The following is a 19273-nucleotide window of genomic DNA, read 5'->3' as shown; positions in this document are numbered from 1 at the left end:
ACACTGTGAATGGTGTTCCTTGAAATCAGGCTGGGAACACGTTTGGTTTGGGCCACATTGTGGACAGAGCTGGAAGCTTATCTAAGAGAACAATGTACGTCTGATGTGACAAATTGAAATATGAATAACAATGACGATATTTGCTGTGTTGATTTAAAACATCTATTTCTATTTCAAAAGCTGTCAACACATTATAAGAAAAATAAATTTGAACACCTTTTTCTTTTTATCAGTGAAACATGTCATCATTCTTTTTCCTACCACATTCAGGTTAGCGCAGCTGGTGGTAAGAAATATAAAAGGAGAAAGGAAGAACCCAGTGTTCATTGTTGTGCCTCTGTTAGTCGCACAGGAGCAGAATGTGAATGGTGTCCACTACTATTTCAGTTACAATCAATTGAATGGATTTGACAGGACCTTGGTTGCTGAATGACAACATAGCAGATAGCGGAATAGCATCGACACACTTAATGTTATCTTATGTTGGGTCTGAGCTCTACCTGGGCACCATTATGTTAACAGTACTCTACCTCATGAGCTGGACACCAAATATGTTAGATTTCGGTTGTTTATCAATTTATTGGCTATCACAAATTAAGAAAATATTAATATTAAAAATATTAATATTAAATAATAACTTTAAAATGAATTAAAGTTCACGGGGCACCAGCCTAAACTAATAGGCAAAATAGCCAATATGGTTTTAGTCTCAATTTATTACCATTAATCTGGAACTCTGATTAACCATTAGCTTACTAACTGTAACCAAATTACCATATCAACAGTAAGTTAAAGTTGAAGGATTGGAATTCTACCGAGTAGAGGTTGGCAATATTCACGCTTGTGCAACATTAAACACACCAGTAGTTATACTTAAAAGGCATTTATTTACAATGGAGCAGAGTAAAATACAATGTCTAACCTAGTATATACAGGTGTGTGTGTGTGTGTGTGTGTATGTATGTGTGTGTGTCTGTGGAGACACAGACAAAGGCAAGATGGCTGACTCTGGTCACTGTGACCACATGACCTGAACAAAGAAGACTACAAAGATGGCGGTAAACAAAGAAACTACTAAAATGGCCGCTGAGACCACTTAGTGTGTGTGAGAGGGGAGGTGTGAGTTTCTTTGTTAGCCTAGCTCATGTAATCTAAAGGTACCAGGTTCGGGGGGGGAGGTTAGCTTCATGCAGGTTCTAGGACTGAGACGTACTGCTATGTGTGTGAACATACGAGTACTCGATTAACTGTATGACTGACCACAACCTAATCAAACATTACAACAACAAGACATCAATCAACAAGTACATTAACAAGTTAAGGCTTCTGCTGATTAGCTATGCTGTGCTGTGCTATGCTGTGCTGGGAGAGGTTAGGCCCAGTCCGTTAACGTTACCCGATCCTTGGAACAAGCAAAGAGGTCCTTTCCAGTGGTTTGTAAAATCCAGTGAGTTGGGAGGTTTCCTGGTGGAGTAAAGTCCTGTCTGGCTGTGTTGCTTGCTGTTATCTCCTTTGTTCTCCTCACAGAGTTAGCTGTTCCATGCCAACTCTGCTACGACTCCTGTTGCTTGGAAAATCAACTGGCCTTGTGTTGTAGCCGCTGATTCTGAAGAGGATTTGGTTCACTCACAGTTAATCCGAAGCAGGTCGCTGCTGTGGAGTAGAAGAGTGTTTGCAGGCTGCTGGTTGCAGGCCGGCGAGAGAGCTAGTTTCTCAGGTAGCAGAGCTGACCTGGGCTGGGGCCTTGTTGCCCTTTTGAAGAACCGAGAGGAGAGGGCTGGAGCTGCTCTCCAGAGCAAGCCAAGAAGGGAAGAGAGAGAGAAGGGGTCTAGAAGACTGGTTTTGTTTGGTGACACCCTTGGGGGTCACATGTCACACGCTGGCCATGGCTGGCCAGTAAGGTCCGTGGGGGGAAGGGTCATCCCCAGGTGTGAACGGTGAGGAACTGTGGAGTGTGAGTTCCTTTGTCCAGTGGAGCAAAGAAACATTTGGTCTATTGAATGATTGAGTCCCAACAGTCCCCCCTTTGTTGTCAGGATGCCACCTGACGTGTCATCCTGAGAGCATAATGTATAGTTCATTTGTCAGTTCATTCAACGGGTAACATCTGGGCATTTGTCAACACTATCTATCTTGGCTAAGCAAGAACAATCAGGTTACAAAGCAGAATTCAGATAATAACCACAATGATGAAATAGTGTAAAACAACTAACATGTTTCCTAGTTACTCATGGTGTTAGTGAGGACTGGAAAGTCAGTGATGTTAGTTTGTTAAGGTGAGATATAGAGGGTCGCACCTAGAATGACAAGATTTGGAGTGTCTGGGTGAGTGTGCCATGTATATGCAATGTCCTAAACTTGTATCTGATTTGATTCAGAATTTAGTTTGCTGCTGCTGCTGCTGACAAACCCATTGTGTCCATCTGGAAGAGTGTAGGGTACCCTGAGCCTACTTACTGTCAGTACTCAGTGCGGCGAACTCTGGAGCGCCGGTGCTTTAAGTTTTCCTTAACTTGTGGCACAAAGCTGTAACACTTTGAGTAGCTGAAGAAAGAACATTCAGAGGCATTGTCACTGTCTGAGTTAACATGGTCAGAGATGACGTGGTCATTGTCTGATCCATGTGTTGACTGGTCCTGTGTCTGAACCAGAATTTCTGCGTAAGGCCGTCTCCTGCTCCTGTTGTGGGAGTGCCTATCTCTACGCACTTGGTGGGTGTGGCGGTTACGCTCAGCACCCATATGTGGCCTTTTGTCACCCCCCTTCGATCTGTTCTGAGGGTGATCTTTTGAGGTTACATGTCTGTGTGACGCTAATGTGTTTGAGTTGCTAGGCTCAGTTGTTTTCCCCCTTGCCTTGGAATTGACCATGGTTTCCCAAGCCATTTTTGTCATCTTCTTTATTTCCTGCATGGTGGGCTTACCTTGATGCGTCATCAGTGTAACATGAGTGCGTACACAGGGATGGAGGTTTCGTAGGAACAAAGACTTGAAGGTGGAGTTCTCCTCTAAGCCTGGTGTGTTCCTACCCTGAAAATATGCATGCCTCAAACGTTGGTAAAAGTCATTGGGATGTTCATGGCGGGAGTGTTTGATTTGTGAGGCTGCAACCAAAGATTCTATCTCATCCGCAGCAGGAGAGAATTCTTCTGTCAGTGCTTGACAGAGCTCTTTGTAGTCATCTCTGACACTGGGAGGCAGTGATTGCATAAACTTGTGGACTGCTTTTGAGCTGGTCTTCCACACAAGTTTAGTTTTCTCCCTTTGGGTTGCATGGGGCAAATCAATTAGGTTGTGTTCTAACTCCCTAAAGTAGTTTTCAATATTTTGATCAGAGTTGTCTGGATCAAAATGTTCAATGTCCTTTGCTATGAACTCAAGCACTTCGAGGCGGGGGCACTGTGAGGTCCCTACTGATGAAGGCGAGACTAAGCTAGCTGGACTAGAGGAAGGAGCTGAGCAGCGGTCATCACTCTCATGGGGGTGCAGAGAGGAGGCTGAACAGTCCTGAAAAGTTTTGGTCCTTGTGTTGGAGGGGTGAGCACAGGTGAAACTGTTATGCATCAGTGGCTGATGGGAACATGAATATCCTCTACCGGATAAACTACCTGTCTCTTCAGTGTCAGTTTCAGGAAGATGGGAAGTCAGGTGGGTATAACCTCTGTCTCTCAGTGGATGTTGAGGAGCTGACTTCATTTCCCAGGACTTAGGGTCAGTTGGGAATTGGTCCCATCTTCTGAATGGAGGCGGAGTTAACCTGTCATTAAGGGAAGAGTGTGAGGCAGAAAAAACAGAATCACAAGCACTGACCGATCGTGGTGGAGCAAGGCATTCTGATTTAACCCTTAACAATTCTTCCTTGTGTGAACAGAGGTATACCTCTGCTGCATGCAGGTCTCCTAAGTAGCGCATGGCTTTCTTGTTAGCTTCCTTAACTTCCTGGAGGAGAAAAGCATTTTGAGCTCTAAGCAATTTTACCTCCTCCTCTAGGGCTGCTCGGCTCTGAAGTGAAATGCTGGTTTGCCTGTGGAAGTTCAACAGTACACATCTTAACAATGGGCCTTTGGATGCAGTCTGGGCATCACCTTTGTCACTGAGTAGCAAGTCTATTTCTTTACTGCACTCACTGGAATTTAACTTGCTGATAAATTCTAGGTAGCCAGGCTTCAGGCTCTTTGCTAGGGAAGAAATAAACTGCTCTACACAGGAGTTCTCCATTGTTGTGTCTGGGAAAGAGGGAGGTTAAACAATTTTTCACAAAACAAGAAGGCAATGTAGTTGGCTGTGGTGTTGCGCTGGCAGACACCTTGTAGTGTAGTTTGGCAGTACACTAGCCTAACTAAACAATGCAGTGGCCTACACTATGGGGGGTAGCTTCCTGTGGAGGAGGGGTAGCTACACTAGTGGGCATAAAGATTAGGGACAGTAAAGGCAAGTGCAGGTTTACTGTCTGCTTAAGAAATGTTTCAAAAGCAATGACTGAGATGCAAGGCAGTAACAGTCCAAAGATTATCTCTTCAAGTTGACTCAGGCTGTAATGCAAGGCAGTAACAGCTAGGTGCAGAACTTGGGTTTCACAGGGCTGATAGCACGCTTTGGCTCTATCTCAGGCTCTATTTCTTACTCAGGCTGAAATGCTTGGCAGTAACAGCCAGGTATAAGCTCTCTGTGTTACACAGGGCTGTCGGCCCACAGTGTCTAAGTTAAAGGGAGCAGCAATTCTGACAGCTTTACTAGATAGCATTGAACACGTGGTATTCAAATGCTGAACTGAGGTTCTTACATTTCCTACAGAATAAACTCAACTGGAATTGTTAGCAACAATAGCAGGCTCTTGATACTAAGGCTTAAGTGTTAGCTATTAATAACTGGAGGACGTCTAATATTACTTAAGGTAAAATTAGTAAACCAATTCTCACCACAGTGCACTTGTTTGTAAGTACACCTGGACGTTTACTCCTGTGGTGGACTAAAAAATTTTCCCAAAATTCCAAAATTCCCAGGCATTTATTTACAATGGAGCAGAGTAAAATACAATGTCTAACCTAGTATATACAGGTGTGTGTGTGTGTGTGTGTGTGTGTGTGTGTGTGTGTGTGTATGTATGTGTGTGTGTCTGTGGAGACACAGACAAAGGCAAGATGGCTGACTCAAAGTGGTCACTGTGACCACATGACCTGAACAAAGAAGACTACAAAGATGGCGGTAAACAAAGAAACTACTAAAATGGCCGCTGAGACCACCTAGTGTGTGTGAGAGGGGAGGTGTGAGTTTCTTTGTTAGCCTAGCTCATGTAATCTAAAGGTACCAGGTTAGAGGGGGAAGGTTAGCTTCATGCAGGTTCTAGGACTGAGACGTACTGCTATGTGTGTGAACATACGAGTACTCGATTAACTGTATGACTGACCACAACCTAAGCAAACATTACAACAACAAGACATCAATCAACAAGTACATTAACAAGTTAAGGCTTCTGCTGATTAGCTATGCTGTGCTGTGCTATGCTGTGCTGGGAGAGGTTAGGCCCAGTCCGTTAACGTTACCCGATCCTTGGAACAAGCAAAGAGGTCCTTTCCAGTGGTTTGTAAAATCCAGTGAGTTGGGAGGTTTCCTGGTGGAGTAAAGTCCTGTCTGGCTGTGTTGCTTGCTGTTATCTCCTTTGTTCTCCTCACAGAGTTAGCTGTTCCATGCCAACTCTGCTACGACTCCTGTTGCTTGGAAAATCAACTGGCCTTGTGTTGTAGCCGCTGATTCTGAAGAGGATTTGGTTCACTCACAGTTAATCCGAAGCAGGTCGCTGCTGTGGAGGAGAAGAGTGTTTGCAGGCTGCTGGTTGCAGGCCGGCGAGAGAGCTAGTTTCTCAGGTAGCAGAGCTGACCTGGGCTGGGGCCTTGTTGCCCTTTTGAATGTAGCGGTTACATGAAGAACCGAGAGGAGAGGGCTGGAGCTGCTCTCCAGAGCAAGCCAAGAAGGGAAGAGAGAGAGAAGGGGTCTAGAAGACTGGTTTTGTTTGGTGACACCCTTGGGGGTCACATGTCACACGCTGGCCATGGCTGGCCAGTAAGGTCCGTGGGGGGAAGGGTCATCCCCAGGTGTGAACGGTGAGGAACTGTGGAGTGTGAGTTCCTTTGTCCAGTGGAGCAAAGAAACATTTGGTCTATTGAATGATTGAGTCCCAACACTTATAATTTCAAATACTAAGAATGAATGTCTACAGTCAACGATAGCGAAACATCACTGAAACCTCACACTCACAAGTTATCTATCACAGTCAACATATGAAAGTGTAAATCTGTAGCTTTCTCTAATTATCACCCCCTGCAGCTGTGAAGGGTCTGCAGTGAAGATGAGTGAGTTTTCTGGTCGTACTGAAGTCTGTTGTTTACTTAACTCACTCACAGACAACATTGTGTAACATAGTTATGTTTGAAGCTCGACTGAGCCGAGGCTTGATGCGTGAAAATACAAATATGGTGTGAAATGTGTTGATTTCAGCGCACTGGTTTCATTTTGAACCAAGACGGCTGTAACATGAAAATCATGAAAGGCTACCTGTCTCAGTAGCAAGGTGGAGAGAGCATCTCCACATCACAGCTACAGTCAATCTGCCAGTTTGCGTTTTTTTTTTTTTTTACACAAATGTACACAAATGTGCACCACATACACATTTACAGTACTGACAGTTTGTTAAACAGTCAAGATTACAGCCTGCCTATACATGGCAGTAACATCCTTAAATCTGCTTTAAGTAAAGTGAAAGTTAATGATGTGAAAGGGATGCTAGTGCTGCTGATACCTACATGTTATATCTCGCATGCAGTGAGAGTGAGAACTTCAGTGCGATGCCCCTGTTGCTCTTTTTCATTTGGATCTATGTTCCAGAGTATCTCACAACAGGACATCCCCTGGACTCAAATGCTTACAAAGGACTTGGCAGTTGGGCTTAACAGGCAGTTTATTCAGAACAATGATCAAAATGTATTTAATGTCGGCAGGCTGTCAAAGCAGAAGGGCTGAATCAGGAAGGCAGGAAATAACGGGCAAGCTGCAGGTCATAGACATGCTGGCAGTGTGTTTCAGACGCGTAACAGGCACAACGATAACACAGATTATCTGGCAAAGAAAACTCAAGTCGATTCAACTCAGCCAGACAGCACGTTTGCTATCATATTAATTAACTTTTTCATTTTTATTGTGGAAAATGACTGCCTACCGCTTTAATTATATGGTAGATTAACTTACTTAATACTGATATACACCTCAAAACCGTGATATAGGTTCTTGTGTCATATTACTCCAATTTTCCCTACATGATTATGATGAATTCAATTAAATGTGAAGATTTATTGTGTTAGAATATCACAATAGTTTTTATTTCCTGTTACTGCTCAATAACAAACACACATGATTTCAACTCCCTATAATGAAGTTGCTCTACTTCTTCTCATATTTGTTATACATAACATAAAATATTTCATAGGCAACCAATATGCAAATGTATGCTTATAATTAATGAGAAATTAATAAGGAAAACATGTTTTTGTTATTAATTGGCATATAGACTTTTTATATGTATTTTGTTTCAATAAATTTGCATTCATAAATTAAATGCTTGCAACATGTTATACCATATAAAAATTGATCATAAATATTTATATATATATATATACAAATTTTACTATGGGCATGTCATACACAGTCATCGGCCATTTTATTAGGTACACCTTGCTAGTACCGGGTTGGACCCCCTTTTGCCTTCAGAACTGCCTTAATTCTTCGTGGCATAGATTCAATAAGGTGCTGGAAACATTCCTCAGAGGTTTTGGTCCATATTGACATGATGACATCAGGCAGTTGATGCAGATTTGCCGGCTGCACATCCATGATGCAAATCTCCAGTTCCACCACATCCCAAAAGGTGCTCTGTTGGATTGAGATCTGGTGACTGTGGAGGCCATTTGAGTACAGTGAACTCATTGTCATGTTCAAGAAACCAGTTTGAGATGATTTGAGCTTTGTGACATGGCGCGTTGTCAAGCTGGAAGAAGCCATCGAAAGATGGGTACACTGGGGTCGTAAAGGGATGTACATGGGCAGCAACAATACTCAGGCAGGCTGTGGCGTTTAAATGATGCTCAATTGGTACTAAGGGGCCCAAAGTGTGCCAAGAAAATATCCCCCACACCATTACACCACCAGCACCAGCCTGAACCGTGTATACAAGGCAGGATGGATCCATGCTTTCATGTTGTTTACACCAAATTCTGACCCTACCCTACCAATGTCGCAGCAGAAATCGAGACTCATCAGACCAGGCAACGTTTTTCCAATCTTCTATTGCCCAATTTTGGTGAGCCCGAGTGAACTGTAGCCTCAGTTTCCTGTTAGCTGACAGGAGTGGCACCCAGTGTGGCCTCCTGCTGCTGTAGCCTATCTGCTTCCAGGTTCCACGTGTTGTGCATTCAGAGATGCTGTTCTGCATTACTCGGTTGTAATGAGTGGTTATTTGAGTTACTGTTGCCTTTCTATCAGCTCGAACAAGCCATTCTCCTCTGACCTCTGGCATCAACAAGGCATTTTCGTCCAGAGAACTGCCGCTCACTGGATATCTTCTCTTTCTCAGACCAATCCTTTGTAAACGAGCGTTAACGAGCAGTTGAACAGGTGCACCTAATAAATTGGCCGGTGAGTGTATATTATAAACTTATATTTTCATATATTCAGAGGATGTCAAAAATATCTCCCCTTATAGGTGACATACATGGCAACATCACTCGTGATAAAGGACATACTGTATATGTCCTATATTACATTTCTGTATGGGAAATTAGCATACAACATCATCTGAAGACTTTCTGAGCTGCAGCAACCACCTTCTCAGGAGGAGAAATGGTAATGCATGAAGACTGCTCATTCAAAATTTCAATTCAGCGCTAAACGTCTGTTTGTGCGGAGAGCATCCATTTGAAAATCCCTCTCTCGCTATTCTTAAAGCTAACTCTCCTTTCTTGTGAGATTCAAAGCGAAGGAACAATGAGCCAGTAAGACGGCATTGCATGCAGCAGCACCTCCGGTTAAAAGAGTCTGATGGAATGCTCCTTTTGTTTGTAATCGATCGAGAGAGAAAGGCATCCACTGTGTAATTGTAGCCTCATTTGATCTCAAATAAACCATGCTGTCCTATACGAGGGAGAGAGAGAGAGAGAGAAGGGCAAGGATGAGTTGGAAACACCTTCATTACACCAAACACATACTCCTGTATACTTACTTCCTTGGCCTTACTCTTGCATGCACACACAAGCACACACAAGCACACAAAAGCACACAAGCACGCACACACACACACACACACACACACGCACACACGCACACACACACACACACACACACACACACACACCTTTAAATTATATTGCCCTCCCTCTACTGGTCTGTCTTTTTCTCCAATCTCACTCTGTGTCTTGTCTTCAATCATACTCAACAAACAACCACACACACACACACACACACACACACACACACACACACACACACACACACACACACACATTCACTCTCTCTGCCTATCTTGGAATGATCCTGGGATTGATTCTAGTCACATTAGAGCGGGGCGAAATGAGCAGTCACTCTGAATAGGCAAAGGCGTCGAATAATACAGATATGAATGTTGGAGGAATAATTGAAGAAAGTGTTTTATATGTAAAAGACAGAGGAGGATGGAGTGGAATTGAATCTCAGAGAAAATGAGGAGTGGGTTGTGTCCCAGGGGACCGGCTCACAATGCCTCAGCCATGTTTGAAGAAAATCAAGGATAATTAGAGTGGTCAGTGGCTTCCATGGGGCCCAACATAGCTCAGCCACACTCCTCCTTTATCTGTCCTTCATTCACTCTCTCCCTCTCTCTCACTCTCTCTCTCCGTTAGCCTCTTTTTTATATCATCTCTCACTCGATTGTCAGTCTATGTTCATATACCCCTATGTGCCTGTTTCTCTCTGTCTCTTGCTCTTTCTTTGTTCTTTCTTTCATCCCATCCTCTGCTTATTTGTACTCTGTATGTCCCGTTATTTTTTTTTTTTATCATCCTCTCTCACTCCCTCTTTCCCTGCCTCTTTCCATCCCACTATCCCTCCCGCAGCAGGCGCAGGGCTACATCAGTGGAGTTGATCAGATATTCCAGGCACATATGGACAGCACTGACGGGCATAAATCATCAGTATTTTGAAGTGCCCATGCAGGGTTCTTCAGACTACTTGTATGGTGAGCAGGAAAAAAAAAAAGAACATGAAATCCCTCCTCTCTACCTCCAGTTTCATGCCAAATCTCTATCTCACGTTTCTTTATAAAGTGTCAACCGCTGCCTCTCCTAGCTTTCCCACTCTTTTTCTTTGTGCCTTTCATCTTGATCCAACTCTGTGTTAATACTAATGCATCTTCCAGCCCCTCCATGTCTGATCACTGTGCACTCACATCCTGAGAGGTGACTGATTTTCAAAGGCACTGCCATCCCACCACCCCACAGCGAAGTTGGGAGCCTCTCTATGGTCGGATCCTCTCGCCTCATCCCTTGTTTTTTTCACATTACGTACTGGATAGCTTGTCGGCATGACAACAACATGTCTCTATGGCAACGGACTAGCAAGCAGCTAGATTCCTGGGTGTTTGGACATGTAGTGTTGCTTCAAGCTCTCCCCAGGTCCCTTGGTGGCGGGACAGCAGATGACAATCAATATTTCCTTCTGAGTCAGAAGAGGTTAAAACCTGCTCTTCTGCCTCACACAATCTGCCACCAGCATCATAGTGCTAGGCATTATATAGGGTCCAGGTTACTTGCTGTATAACATCACAGTGAGTAACGTATTGAAAATAAAATAAGAAATAAAGCTTCCCAATAACTGCCAAGCATTCATTGCTCTGTTTTCCAATTCCAGTCAGTCGTGCCATCATAAATTAAGATTACCTCTGACTAATATACAGGCAGTCAATATTGTACAGAAATGAAAATCATTACAAAATCAATTGAAGTGGTCCAAAATCACATAGGAGATTCCTGAAGCTTCCCATAAGCATTTGTCTCGCTGTGTGTGGCCACAAACCGACAGGCAGCACGAATAAATCTCCACGCTCTGCTCTGTCCTTGCGCTCTCTTTCACTGTGCCTCTCTCCAAATGACTTGTCCTCTGTCTCCCTCTCTTGCTTCAAGTCCCTGGATATTGATTGGGACCCTACTGGAGGGAGCAGGGATAAGATAAATAAGGAGTCAGTGGCCATGAACAGCTCCCTTACTCACCCTAACATGAAGGGAAGGGAAATCATCTGCCAGACCTGAGAAAGTGGCCGTGTATTTCTCAGGCCACTTTCATACGAATGACCTTGCCAATTACTTTTGCCACAAGGATCCCAAGTCTCAACCCCCAAACAAGCCCAGGAATCTGTGGGAACCAGGAATGTTTTGAGAAGTGCTTTTGCACTTACGGTAGAGCTTGTCACCCTGGTCATATTTTCATGTAATGGGTATAGTTCTTAATGAAACCAGCTGTAAAACATCCCATCATCCACACAGGAATAAAATGAAGTACAGCTACAAACATTCCAGGTACTTAACAGAAGCCTGGCGCATTGGTGTCTCCTCAACTGTGCATCATTTCAGCAGGTGCCTGCCTGTTTTCACTCTGCGCTGGATAATTATCCACGTAGCTCACAGGGCATCAAGTTCCTCTACACGGACCATAACGCACCACGTCACACCGGCCCCCTCTATCAATCAAACCAGATTTTACTGAAATGCAATAAGGAACAAAAGTGATTGATTGTCACACACCACCACTATGTACAGCAAAAATGCTGCTATCTGCACACAAATACACAGCGCACAGGCATGCGTGAAGTCATCTGTAAACACAAGCTCACACAGTGGGGTAAATAACTGCCGCTATCTCTTGCAGCGTTGGGAGCAGTGGCGCGAGGCTTCCCCTCAGATTTTGAAAGCCCTATCTGTATCAGGAACAGCAAACCGAAAAAAGCAATTTGCTTTGTCACACAGAGACATGCTTGACTACACTGAATAATTGCACTGTAGCTCTGGAAAGAGCTGTTTTCCTTTTATCTAATGAAGGCCTTCAGGGGAGGGAGCACGGGTGTGTGTGTGTGTGTGTTTTGTATCTATATATGTTTTGTGTGTGTGCGTGTGTGTATATAGGAGTGAGATGCAATGTAGGTGTCTCAGGACTTCTGTATGTATGTCTCAATGTATATATCTGCAATGGAAAGATAAGTGGGTGAGGCATAAAGAAGATATTCACTGCTCTCTCTCTCTCTATCTGATCCAGTCCTGCCAGTGTCCCTCTGCCGCTTGCCTTCCTCTTCCACACTGTTCCACTGCAATACATCGATTTATCAAATCTGCATGTTTGCCTCTCGGCTGTGTCCAGCTCCAGGTTTAAGGCAGTCCCCTGATTCAATAATGCAGAAGCGGACTGGAGAATAAAAGCCCCGGTGCCTGGCCTTGGACACTAACTCCCGAGAAGTGCTGAGTCCACACTCTGCTGCCTGCTGGCCTGCCTCTGTGGAGCTCGGCAGTGTTGGCAGCACTGTGGAAGCTGGAGGGACAACTTCAGCCTCCAACCACTATATAACTAACAGTACAAAAGACTGGAGGAGGCCTCATGGAGGATTTGGGAGAGTCAGGTTGAAGACGAGCAGTATAAAAGGCCAGTCTCTCCTTTGCCTTTTCCTGCATTATTGGTCACAACAGTATCCAGTGGCAAATGAGAGAAGCAGTGTTTGATCATCAAGGGCAGAGGGGAGAGGAATGCGCATGAGGAAAGTGAGAATGAAAACAAACAGAAAACAAACATTAGGGAAGAAAGGAAGCACCTTCTCTGATGACTGCTTGTGTGTTCAGGAAAAGGTTTGTGAATTGCAGTAATGGCTCTAAAGCATTTGTTCCACTGTGGAACTGTAATTAAGCCATCAGCGACAGTTTGGAGTCTTTAACTTCATAATGAGGCTGAATGTGCGCAGTTCGTGCTCTGTGGATAAGCTGCTGTAATCACTTCTATCTGCTTAATTATGTAAAACCATTCTTTTATCCTACTAGTGTCTCGCTCTTTATCGCTGCCTCTCTTCCTCTCGGTCTCTGTCATGGTTTCGTCTTTTGAAAATAACTGGTACCATAAGAGCACAAGGACGCAGCAGGTATGAGATGCTGTGAATTGTCAGTCCAAATGGCTGCTGGGAGATAAAGTACAGCCAGAAGTGAGTGTTAACAAAGGGCACTATAACGGAAGAGGTGTGTTTGCTGCATGTACTTTAAGAATAAGCACAAAGCTCTGAAGAGCTTATTATTACCTTTCTCCATGCCCTCCTTATTATTGGTGAGAGGGACATTACAGCTCAGATGCAGGTATTGTATGAGGCATCCCCCTTTCTTCTCCTGTTCTCTTCCAAATCCATTTTAGATTTCAGGTTCGCAACTTCCCTCTTGCATAATTTCCCCCAAATTACAACTACAGGACAAGCATTATCACCTGAGGCCCTGCTCCAGTGTGATGGGAGTGAAGATGCACACTGGGTGCTGCAGGTTATTTACAATAGAGGTAAACACCATCCACCGCCGTGTCCCTAATGGAGACAACGTGGTTGTACTCTTTTCCAATAGACGCACTTCAAAGCCCTCCTTCTAGCACTTCAGAGACAACACTACACCGCTACATGCTGCACACACAAACACATGTACTCACTTGCACGCACGCACGCTCACACGCACGCTCACACGCACGCTCACACACACGCTCACACACACGCTCACACACACACACACACACACACACACACACACACACACACACACACACACACACACACACACACACCCTTGAGAATGTGGCAGTGGAGAGTGAAATCTTGTGATGCTCCAGAACTTAACACCATAGACGGGCTGCAATGGGGAAAAGAGAACTAAATGCATGAAAAAACACAGAGCTGACGCTGTTTCAACGGAGCAGAAAAAACAGTAGAGAAAAATGTCAACAACAAATAGCTGCTGGTTTCTATTGCCGCAGGCGACATGGACTTTAGTTCCCTCATGTTTCTTTCCTCCCGCATTATGCATCATCTTTTCATCCAATTAAACACAAACACGGGCTACAGACTACAACTCAGGGAGCATCTTAGTACCGCTCGTTGTGGGAGGGACAGAAAAAGGAGGGAAACGGAGGGAGATGCAGGAGGGGAAGTGGAAGGGGAGAAAGGGTTCAAGATGAAACAATGTGCAGATGTGACAGTGTGTGTGTGTGTGTGTGTGTGTGCGCGCGCTTGCGTGCGCACGCAAAGTGGCTTCACTTAAAAGATGGACCTCTTGGCAGACCATCTCTATGTATCTGCCAATCTGTGCCTCCCCTCATTTCTTCACATTTCTGTGGGTCTGTGGAGGGCAGCCATTCGCCTGGTGTTTTGTTTTGATTCAGCAACAAGAGCAGACTGCCGTGCAGTTCATCCAGATGATGATTGATGATGTTTGCTGAATTATGGCGAGGCGCGGACATGAAGCATGGCGGGGCCTCTTCTCAGAAACTTCGGCTGAACCTGAGCTGTCCTTGCCCCGGTTGCCTTGGTTATGCACAGGTAGTAAAGTGAGACAGTACAAGAGAGGGTGTGAAAAGCAATGTTTAATTCCATCTCCAGGCAGCCATTGAGAGTTTCACACCTTTCCCTTCGGCCACTCAAGCGCACATTGCTATGGCAACTGAACACTCTTAACCTTCTGACCCAATGGTTCGTTGAGCTTCACCACCATTAACTTGTTTTGTATTATTCCAGATAAAAATACATGAGGATTTTCTTCATCCGTCTAAAGGGAAGGGCAGGGCTAGTAAGCTGTTTTAACACTGATCAAAAATTGACATTTTTATTTCTAAGAATATTAGCTTTTGATAAGTCCTGCCATAAATGGAGTTTTACGTCGTGTAAAGCAAATTTCTGTCTGAAATCCAGGAATTCTCTATTTTCAAAATGAGTGCCTAGATTTACAATGACTTTCCATGAGTGAAGTGGAAAGACAAACTCAGCAGGCGGGAGAGTGTGAGCTGTGGCAGTCCATTTGGCTGTTCAAAGACAGCTGAATGAGGTGTCTCATGCTGTTTACATTGGCCCGTGTTGATTAGACATTCATTAGAAAGCATGGCTGTCAAATGAGAGATGCATGCTGTCGTAATGTTTGCATAAGGCTTTTGTGTTGGCTTAGATATCTGTGTTATGTTTGGAGTAGTGTCAGGGTGTCAAGACTTCTCCATCTGTGTGCTTATTGACATGTTGATGTTGTCGTGAATTGCTTGTGTATGTGGGAGATTGTCTGTATGTCTATTAATCAGCGAGTATTACATTTAAACCAAAGACTGAGAGCTACACAAGCTTAACATTATCCTGCGTGCCCACTGGACTACCTAATGTAGATTCAACATTCTGGATCATTTCAGGAAGCATATGGTCTTTCAGTTCATAATAACTCAGCAGCACCAGCAGCAGCAGCAGCATTACGAAGATCAATAACAACCATAAGCTCCGTTATAAGACAGACTGCAATGTTTGCTGGATGGATAGAGCGACTCATAATCCAACTTCAAAAAATCCAATTTGGCTGTGTGTTTGTGTGTGTGTGTGTGTGTGTGTGTGTGTGTGTTGATCTACGATCTAGTCAATCACAGGGGCTACACACCTGTTTAATATTTACTGTTACCATCAACTAAATGCTAAGTTCATCTGTCTCCAGCTCTGCTCCACCACAGTTCATGTTTAAAATTCTTTCTCACTTTCCGATTACAGTATACAACACAACTGGGTACACCCCTGTGCAATATCACTACAATGTTTAATATTCAGAACTGTGTCATGCAATAACTGTATTATTTTATATTTAAAAACAAGCAAGGTTAGAAATTCAGGCCCCACAGGACAAGCTCACTGTAGTTTCCAGTTACAGGTAATTAAACAAACAAAGGAATAAAATAACCTGCAAACGACCACAGCTTCCTCAGTTTTAACGTGGTAATGTAGCACGACCCCACATGGTAAGGAATAAGTGAAGAACCAGACTGCAGCAGCGGTTGGGAAGTATAGGAAGAACCAATGACAGAAGGCGGAGTAGCCATTCAACGAGAAACGACGCCACAATGTCCAAGAGGAAACCAACTGCTCACTAAACTGCAACATTAAACATGAAATGAGGCCTGTTGAGTATTGGCAGCACATGAAAGCAAAAATAAATTTGTTTGGATCAGATGAGGTCCAGCGTGTTTGGAGCGGACCTGGCCAGGACTGAGCAGCGCTCACTGTGAAACATGGAAGTGGGAATGTGCTGATATGGGGCTTCTATTTTAAAGAGACAGGTAGAGCAACGAAACCCCCTCCAGAAAAGAACAGCAACATGTGATGAATGGTTGAACATCTCTCCGCAGATTTCTACAAGACTGGTATCATCCATGCTCAGGAGAATCGAGTCAAAAATAAAGTCTGACGTAAAATATTAAAAAATTTAATGAATATCAAACATTTCTGTTTTTAAAAGTTAACTGGCTTCTGTCTTCTCTTGCTAAAAACAAAAAATTATTAAATGGACAAGCTCTGTAATTAACATTTTAGTGATACTAGCCTGGGGTGTGCTCAGTTTTGTTGTATACTGTATTTGAAGAGAATCAACCCCTGGAAATCTATTTAATGACAGGCTTGGCAACGGTGGCTCAGTGCGAGTAATCCCATCTAAACAGTTGTGTTTTAAGACTTAAGAACCTTATTTTTTGACAAGCAGTGTGCCTGTAGGCAGTCAGAGACAAACACTCACACATCCACAGAAGCACAGCGCTGGTGGTTGTTAATTTTAGTCTTCAGGCCACTTCAAAATAGTAGATAGGTTGCATCGCCTCAAATATCGCAGCAACATGCGCGTGCGCACACACGCACGCACGCACACACACACACACACACACACACACACACACACACACACACACACACACACACACACACACACACACACACACACACACAAATATAAAATAATTGGTGATTTTAATGCCACATCTGCCTCGCACAGTGCAGTCACATGTGAGGTGACAGGAAGAGAGAGAGGGAAATAATGCCTGCCCGCCTGAGAGAACACACGGACGCCCCGGAGGTCTATTTTCTCCTCTCTCTCGGCCTTCTTGGGCTGAGTCTGGGATAAAAAGAGAAAAATGCTGCATCTTTTGACAAATGGGTCATGCTTTGTTTGCATTTACCTCCGAAACAAGGGAGGGAGAAAGAGGAGGAGATGGAGGGGAGCAGCCACGAGAGGGAAGGCGGAGTCTGTTAGTACAGTGCATTTCCTCGGCATGACCATTAAACATACTGGCACTCTGACCCCACGCAATGACTCAACATCACTTTTACTCACCCTGGCAGTCTTGGGCTTCTCTATTATTCTCAGCCTCGTGCTCTACTGTACAAGTCTTGAGCGGAGGCACAACACAGGGTTATACAGTAAAATGCAAACTGTGGTGAAAACAACAGCACAGCCAGGCTAGAACAATTCCTGCATTCTTCTTTCCTTCATCTTTTCTTGTACACAACCCCCCATCCACCCCCCCACCCTCGCATTTCACTTCCTCATAGTTTTTCCTGCTGGGAAAATAGACGGGTGTGCACGATGCCACCGAGGGCAGCAGCAGGGGGGCAGAATGTCGGCCCTCTGCTGAACCAAACAGGGGCAGGGGCTGGAAGGCACAAACCATCACACTGTCTGATGTGAAATCCTTTCTGAATGCGTTATGAGCTAGTACAACTGTTGTAAGTCTTAAAAGCCACGGCAAAGTGGAGCCACAGGGTTTGGGTTTTGAGCGCAACATTTTGTTGATTTTTACCAGTTAAAATGGGTGACCTTTATGAAAAAAAATAAAAAGGACAACGGGACAGAAAAACATAACGCAAATGGAAGTGGAAAATAAAAAGGTGGTAATTAATGCTTTGCACAATAAAAACCATAAATTAACATATTTTATTCATGCAGTTTCAGTAATCATAATCCTTGTATAGATGCCCCACAAACGGTCAGTTTGTCCCAGTGTCTAGGTGATTTGTCACTGTCTTCAATTCTCTCATTAGCTTTATTCTATAAAGATAAACTTTCACCCACCACTGCTTTATGTATAGTAGACATTTAAACAAAAAGGAGTTTATATGTTAAGATATTGTAGAGTTTTAGATGCAGCCCAAGTAAAAACTGATTTTGAGTTGTACAAATATAGTTTTTTACAATGTTATATAAAACCAAAATTCAGCTATTTTTTAAAAATTACTGAAAACAGTGCATCGTGTACCAGCTGTCACTAAACACACACAGAGGATCTACTTGGGTCACTGTTGTTGAAAATATGGCACATTCTGTATGTGATGCTTAATGACATAAAAAGGGAAATGGAGTGGGTGGGAGGGCTGAACACACTCTTTCCAGCAACAGTGGGTTTTTTTTTGTGTTCTGTCTTTGTGGATTCAGTTTTCTTGACACTGGTCAGTCTTTAAAGGGATTCACACCACAGGTGAAATGTTGTGCATTTGCCTTGTGAAAATGGTTTGTTTTAAACCAAGCTGTTATTAAGGTGCGAGGGCAGAGTGGGCAGCGGAGGCTGTTATGTTTTTCATAACCAATTCAGGATCACCAGGAGCCAGAAACACAGCCTGTCTAGAAGCAGGGGAATCATAGGCCCACGCCATCCAGCCACTGTCACACGGCTCACATGGACAGATACATATAAACATAAACATAGCCCACAGAGGCTGTTTGCACACCCATGTGCAACCTCACCTAGCCTGGAAAATAGTTATTAGAATGCCAAACCATCATTTAATTATCTCTGTTCGCTGACGACATTCATTATCTTCATTGTAATCAGAGCAAGAATAATCTTTATCATTTCCCTAAACCCCAGAGAATCCCTCTATTTTGGCATCTTCTAATTGGATATGCGTCAGAGCTGAATTGATGGTATTAATGTAGATTTGACAGCTACTTCCCCGATCTCTCCTACAATGACACACTTATTCACAATTGGGCTTCTGAGCAAGGAGACATTATCGATACTAAATGGCAAACTCTTTCTTGGCAGTGTCTGTCACTGTAGTGGAAAAAAGCATTGTCACTGCAAGCAAATATCTATCTATCTATCTATCTATCTATCTATCTATCTATCTATCTATCTATCTATCTATCTATCTATCCATCCATCTATCTATCCATCTATCCATC

The sequence above is a fragment of the Seriola aureovittata genome, chromosome 17, assembly GCF_021018895.1.
Source record: "Seriola aureovittata isolate HTS-2021-v1 ecotype China chromosome 17, ASM2101889v1, whole genome shotgun sequence".
Classification (NCBI taxonomy): Eukaryota; Metazoa; Chordata; class Actinopteri; order Carangiformes; family Carangidae; genus Seriola; species Seriola aureovittata.
The sequence above is the reverse complement of the archived record's forward strand: the minus strand, read 5'-3'. Positions refer to the sequence as shown.